This window comes from Sceloporus occidentalis, unplaced genomic scaffold, assembly GCF_023333645.1.
Source record: "Sceloporus occidentalis isolate IW3139 unplaced genomic scaffold, rSceOcc1.0.p SCAF_498, whole genome shotgun sequence".
Classification (NCBI taxonomy): domain Eukaryota; kingdom Metazoa; phylum Chordata; class Lepidosauria; order Squamata; family Phrynosomatidae; genus Sceloporus; species Sceloporus occidentalis.
The window spans coordinates 68,889-74,888 of record NW_028317478.1 but is presented as its reverse complement, the minus strand read 5'-3'; positions in this window follow the sequence as shown (position 1 = coordinate 74,888).

Genomic DNA, 6,000 nt, shown 5'->3' with positions numbered 1-6,000 from the left:
TTACGTACATTGTTTTACATGTAATCCTATGTCTAATATTGAAAATCTTTCCTGTATGTGGATGGGAAAACGTTTTATTCGGTGTCATATGACTGCATGGAACACACCCCAAACATCGTACACTGCCATTATTACTATATTTTTTGCTTTCCTTAGTATAGCTATCCACTGGGTCAACTTTTACCAGTAAGTCTCTTAGATTTTTATTCCGCCTATAACTGATCACTGGTCCATGACGAAACATAGTGGGAAGTGTGTGGTCTTTGGCTACCATATTCCAATTTCTATGAATACTGCTGGTGAACTCATAACTACTTCTATTGTATGTAGTCATACAGTATAATTTAGAACACTCTGATGTCCTCTTCTCTGTGGTACCTAACCTAGCTTCCCTCAGGGATTGTTGTAACAGGTCCTGTGTATATCCCCTTGCCAAAAATTTGTGTTGCATATATTCTAATTGTTTCTCTGTGTTGGTAACATCAGAATTGTTACGTAATACCTGCAGAAATTGAGAATATGGTAGTGACCTAATTAAATGTTTGGGATGTGCACTTTTGGCGTGTAAAATTGTGTTACGATCAGTAGGTTTAGTATATAATGTATAGTTTAATTTATTATTTATAACATAAATTTCTAGATCTAGATATTGGATCTTAGATTTATGTATCTGGGAAGTAACTTTAATCGGTGTAGGTAATTCATTAATATACTGTACAAATATCTTAGCTTCATCCTCTGTACCTTTCCATATAATGAGAATATCGTCAATATACCGGAAGTATCTGACGATATTTTCTTTATATTTGTCCAACCAATAGAGTTTCTCCACCCCATAGACATAGGCATTAGCATACATAGGAGCCATACTTTATACAAAAAAGTATTAGTGTCCTGCAAAATCGTAGGTATGGCTTCTACTGGTTCTTTAAACTGGAAATCAAGCCATTTCGCCACTGGTTCTAAGATTCCCCCAATAGCTGAAACTATTGGTCACCCCGGTGGTTGCTGTAGATTTTTATGAATCTTAGGTAACGTGTATAGTACTGGTATTCTCGGATGAGTAGTCATTAAAAAATAGTATTCATCCATTGTAATATAACTCATATATAATCCATGCTTCAACGATTCCTTCAATTTATGTCTTATGATGTTAGTAGGATCCTCATGAATTAGTTTATATGTTGTTCTATCTGATAATTGAGATCTTATTTCTGTGGCGTAATCTACATAATTTTGGATTACAATACCCCCTCGAGTTAGACCAGGACTTCAAAGTCTCTGAAGTATGGGCTAATAGAAATTTAAAGTTGGTTTCTATTAATTTGTTAGGGTTTACTGTTATTTATATCCCTAAATACGTTACTTCCTTGGAAACCCACGCAAATGTATATTTATTTCTTAATGTCTGCATCAAGGGGTCTGATGGATTCCCCAGTATTGCACTAGTTTTTGATACATTTAGTTTATAGTTTGAAATATTACCATATAATTTAATTTCTTTTAATAAATATTCTGCTGAAGTTACTGGGTCCTGAACAGTAATAACGATATCATATAGCATTATTTTGCCTTCTTTTCCCTCATTTAGACATCCCTTACTTAGGGCATGATTTCTTATACTTTGAGCAAGGGGTTCCAAAGAAAGGATGTATAAAAGAGGGAATAATGCCTGGTGAAATTCATAATCGGAAACCGCTGTGAAGATATTCGCTGACCAACAATCCTAGCAGTGGGAGAAGCATATAAAGCCATTATCCTGTGTAATATATCACCGATAAATCCATATTTCTCTATGGATGCTTTCAGGAATTTCCAGTTGACCCTGTCAAATGCTTTCTCAGCATCTAAAAACAGGGTCAACATGGGTTCTCCCATATCCTGAATATGTATCAAACGTCTGATATTGCTGCTAGAAGACCTACCTGATCTTTATTAACTAGAAAAGGGATTATGTTTTTCAATCTCGCTGCTAACAATGAAGAATATATTTTAGTGTCTGTGTTGGTCAAGGAGATTGGTCTATAGTTAGATATCTTTTCTGGTTCCTTATCCTGTTTTAGAATGGGGACTATGTTGGCTTGCAACATTTCCAGAGGAAAGTGAGCCTGATTTCTTAATCTTACATAGCCTCTGGGCCAGTTTCTCTTTTAACGTTTTAAAAAAAAGATTTGTAAAGCCATCTGGGCCAGGAGCTACATTCTTCCTCAATTTATCAATTATTAATCTCACTTCTTCTGGATTAAAAGGAGAATTTAGGGGATCTAACGGTTCTTTAGAGAGTTTAGGCAAATTAGATTTCTTTAGATTTTTGTATGGAGGGTCCTTCTGTCTGATCTGGAATATTGTATAAATCTTGATAGAATCTCCCAAAAGCAGCACCTATATCCTGTGGTTTATAAAAGGACTTATCCTTTTCTGTTATTTTATAGATTCGTTGGGACGCTACTTTTTTTTTCCAATTTTGCTGTGAGGAGTCTATTGGTTTTATTGTTCTTATAATACCACAGCCAAGATTTTCTTTTATCTTGGTCATGTGGTGGTAATTGATTACATTTTTAATATTCATAAGCTTCTCTGTGGTTTCTTGTAAGGGTACCAGTGAATCAGGAGGGAGGCAAAAAGGTACTGGTCAAAATGTTTATTAAAATAAAATAATAACAAGAATCCAAAACGTGTAGGACAAGCGGGTGGTCGTAGATCAAGCCAAGGTCAGGAGCCAGAACGGGCAGTCACACGAGCCAAGGTCAGGAGTCCAGAAATCCACGTATCCAAAATCAGGCAGGAATCAGCACCAGGATGGGAGTCAGGCAGGCCGGGTCATACACAAGAATCAAACACTGGAAGCACCAACTTAACGGGTCCAGAACCACGAAAGGGCAACCAGCAACTGAACCAGCTGGTTAATATAGTCACAGCCTGCAGGAAGAGGAGGGGTTAACTTGATCACAAAAGTTGTAGGAGGATGGGGGTGCGGCCTAACAAACAGAGAGCCATGAGGAGGAAAGCCACTACCGGTAGGCCGAATCCCTGACATTTCTCTAGATGGGGATTGTTTATTGTCCCTTGAAAATCGATTTAAATCTATATAGAGATCTGAAAGAGAAGGGGGATTGTTTTTTATCCCTAGAACATTATTAAATGACCCCGCATAACGCACTTGTAAGTACACCAAGTGTTTATTGGAGAAATTTCTGGCGTATCATTCTCATTAAAGAACAGATCTGTTGTTTTTGCTAGATATTCCTGGTTATCCTCATTCTGTAAGATATTATTATTCAGTCTCCAGTCTCTACCAGGGGTTTTAAGATTATTTCCCTGAGTTGACATTACAACAGCATTATGGTCCGACCACGTTATGTCAGAAATAAAGATTTTGTCTATTTCTTTTATAAAGTTCTGATCTCCCAAGAACATATCAATTCTTGAATACGACAGGTGTACTTTTGAAAGATATGTATAATCTCGTTCTCCCGGTCTAAATGCCCTCCATATGTCTTAGAGACCATATTCTTTTAATAGCTGTTGGAATTTCTTTGCCTGTTTTATTAGGTCCACGAGGCATTTAGCTCCCATGGGAAGCTGTTTGTCAAGATTCGTGTCCACTACCATAAAATCCCCTGCAAGTAACACTTGGCCCTGTCTAATTACTTCAATTTTATTTACTAACTTCCCTAAGAAGGAGCTGGAGTTCTATAAGGAGCATAGCTGTTAACTATAGTGAATAGTTTCCTATTAAGTCGGCCACACTTTTATTAAAAGTAAGTAACACACCAAAATTGGACAGAAGAAACAATAACACTACTAATATATATATATATCATGCCAAGTCAGCCAGTACATGCTGGAATCTGGGTATGCCTGGGTATGATAGGAGTGTGATTGCTGTTAATCATCTATATATATATATATTAATGTTGACTTTTTTTGTCTAATTTTGGTGTGTTACTTACTTTTAATAAAATTGTGGCTATTTTTTGTAAAGGCTGGGGTCATTTTCAGTTTTGGATTTGGCCAAGTGAATCCTGAAATTTCGGTTTTGGTTTTGGTTCCCAATTTTCATTTCGTTGCATGTTTAATATATAGCTAAGGTCTCCAGCAATATAATATAAAGGAGAGGGAAACCCTGTCTAATACCGTATCTGATCTCAATCAGCGCATACACCCGACCCTTTTATAAAGCTTCCTCATCTTCTAATGCCAGGGTCAGGAGAGGCGAGGATCTCCTATCTGCAAAATCTTATAATATTATAAAATATTTGTTTCTAAGATTGTTCAGTATTTCAGCAAATATCCAGACAAACAACTCTGTATCTACGTTTATTAATGAGATTGGAAAATAATTAGCAAGTTCCATAGGTGGCTTGTCCTGTTAAAGAACTGGGAAGATATTCGGTCTGAGCATTTCATCCAGAATAAAAAATACTATATATATAAATATATATAAAAATAGGAAATTATTTAATGACTTTACTGTTAGCTGCTTGATTTAAGGAGAAATTAATCAAAAACCCAGTCTGTTTTCTTTTTTAGTGAAAAAAGAAATATAAAAAATATATGATATTGGTTAAAACAGTTGAAACATTTCTTTAATTTTATAAAAATATTAAAAAAAAAAAAAGGATCCCTGAAAAAAACTCTTCAAAGGCTAGAATGTTGCAGTAAAGCAGAAGAGGAGCAGGGTTATATATAAAATATATATTCTGTAATTCCAGTGGCGACTGCAAGTTATTTGGAGATGTGGGGTTTCTTCGGAATCACAGCGAAGCTTAAAAAAGGGTGTAAAAAATGATTTAAAAAAACTGATATTGTTAAATATAAACTGCACATTTTTTAGTTCTGTATTAAATAATAAAAAATGATGTTAGCGCACAGTTACTAGTTTGGCATTTAACCCACGCCTGACCTTTGTGACTTGAGGTAGTAGAGAGGTCCAGCTAGACTAGACGATGGGCCGGAGACCTTGAGATTGAAGGCAGCCTCGGACTCTGATAATAATAATAGTAAATAATAATATTATTCATTTATTATCCTTTATCAGATATTCTTATATTGGGAATAAAATGTAAAGATCTCTCAATGCCCGTTTCTTTAGCGAGCGAATGACTTCCATTTAGTAGCATCCCCCAAATTAAGTTTAAAACGATCTAATGTTAAGAAAGCAAATGTATTCCTCCCCTTGTTCATAGTATCCAAGACATATTTGGTACCCTCATTTCTTCGCTATGTTGTTAAACTTTACAGTGGTACTTGTCAGTATTACTCTGATTTACACAAATACATGGGAGACTTCCTCCTCTCCCGTTATTTCATGGATACAGGGTATTGTTTTGTCACACTGTGTTACTGTTACTCTCGGTTGTTCAGCTCACTTTGTCGCTTCCATCCGAGCAACACCAAACGTCGATATGTAAGCATTGTTATGCTACAGTATGCCTCCTCTTCTAAAAAAAAAAAACAAAAAACAAAAAAAAGAAAGCATTCTAGATAATCCCCATTTAGAATTCTTAAACCCATTCAACCATTGGAGGATTTGTGAGGTTATGCATTGATGTCGGACGAAGGGGCTGAAGGGGACATACCAGGACATTTTGGACAATGCTTTGCTTCCAACTTTGAGGAAACAGTTTGGGAAAGACCCTTTTCTATTCTGGCACACAACACAAACTCTATAAAGACACGGGCTGAATAGGGTTGGTGTGGAAGAACTTGACCGGTCGCAACCCCATCACACACCTTTGGGATGAACCGGAATGGAGATTGCGAGCCGGGCGTCTCATCCAACATCAGTGCCGACCTCACAAATTGCACATTCCTGCGCTAAACCCCGAATATAGGGAAAAGGTGCGACCTATATTCGGGCAAATACGGAGATGAAACCGGATTTCTTTTAATAATCAAAACATCATCCGCATATAATCTTAGATTCTGTAGCCCTTTTTTCATTATTTCTTATATTTATGGGAGGAGGTTCAATGGACAGAATATATAGGAGCAGAG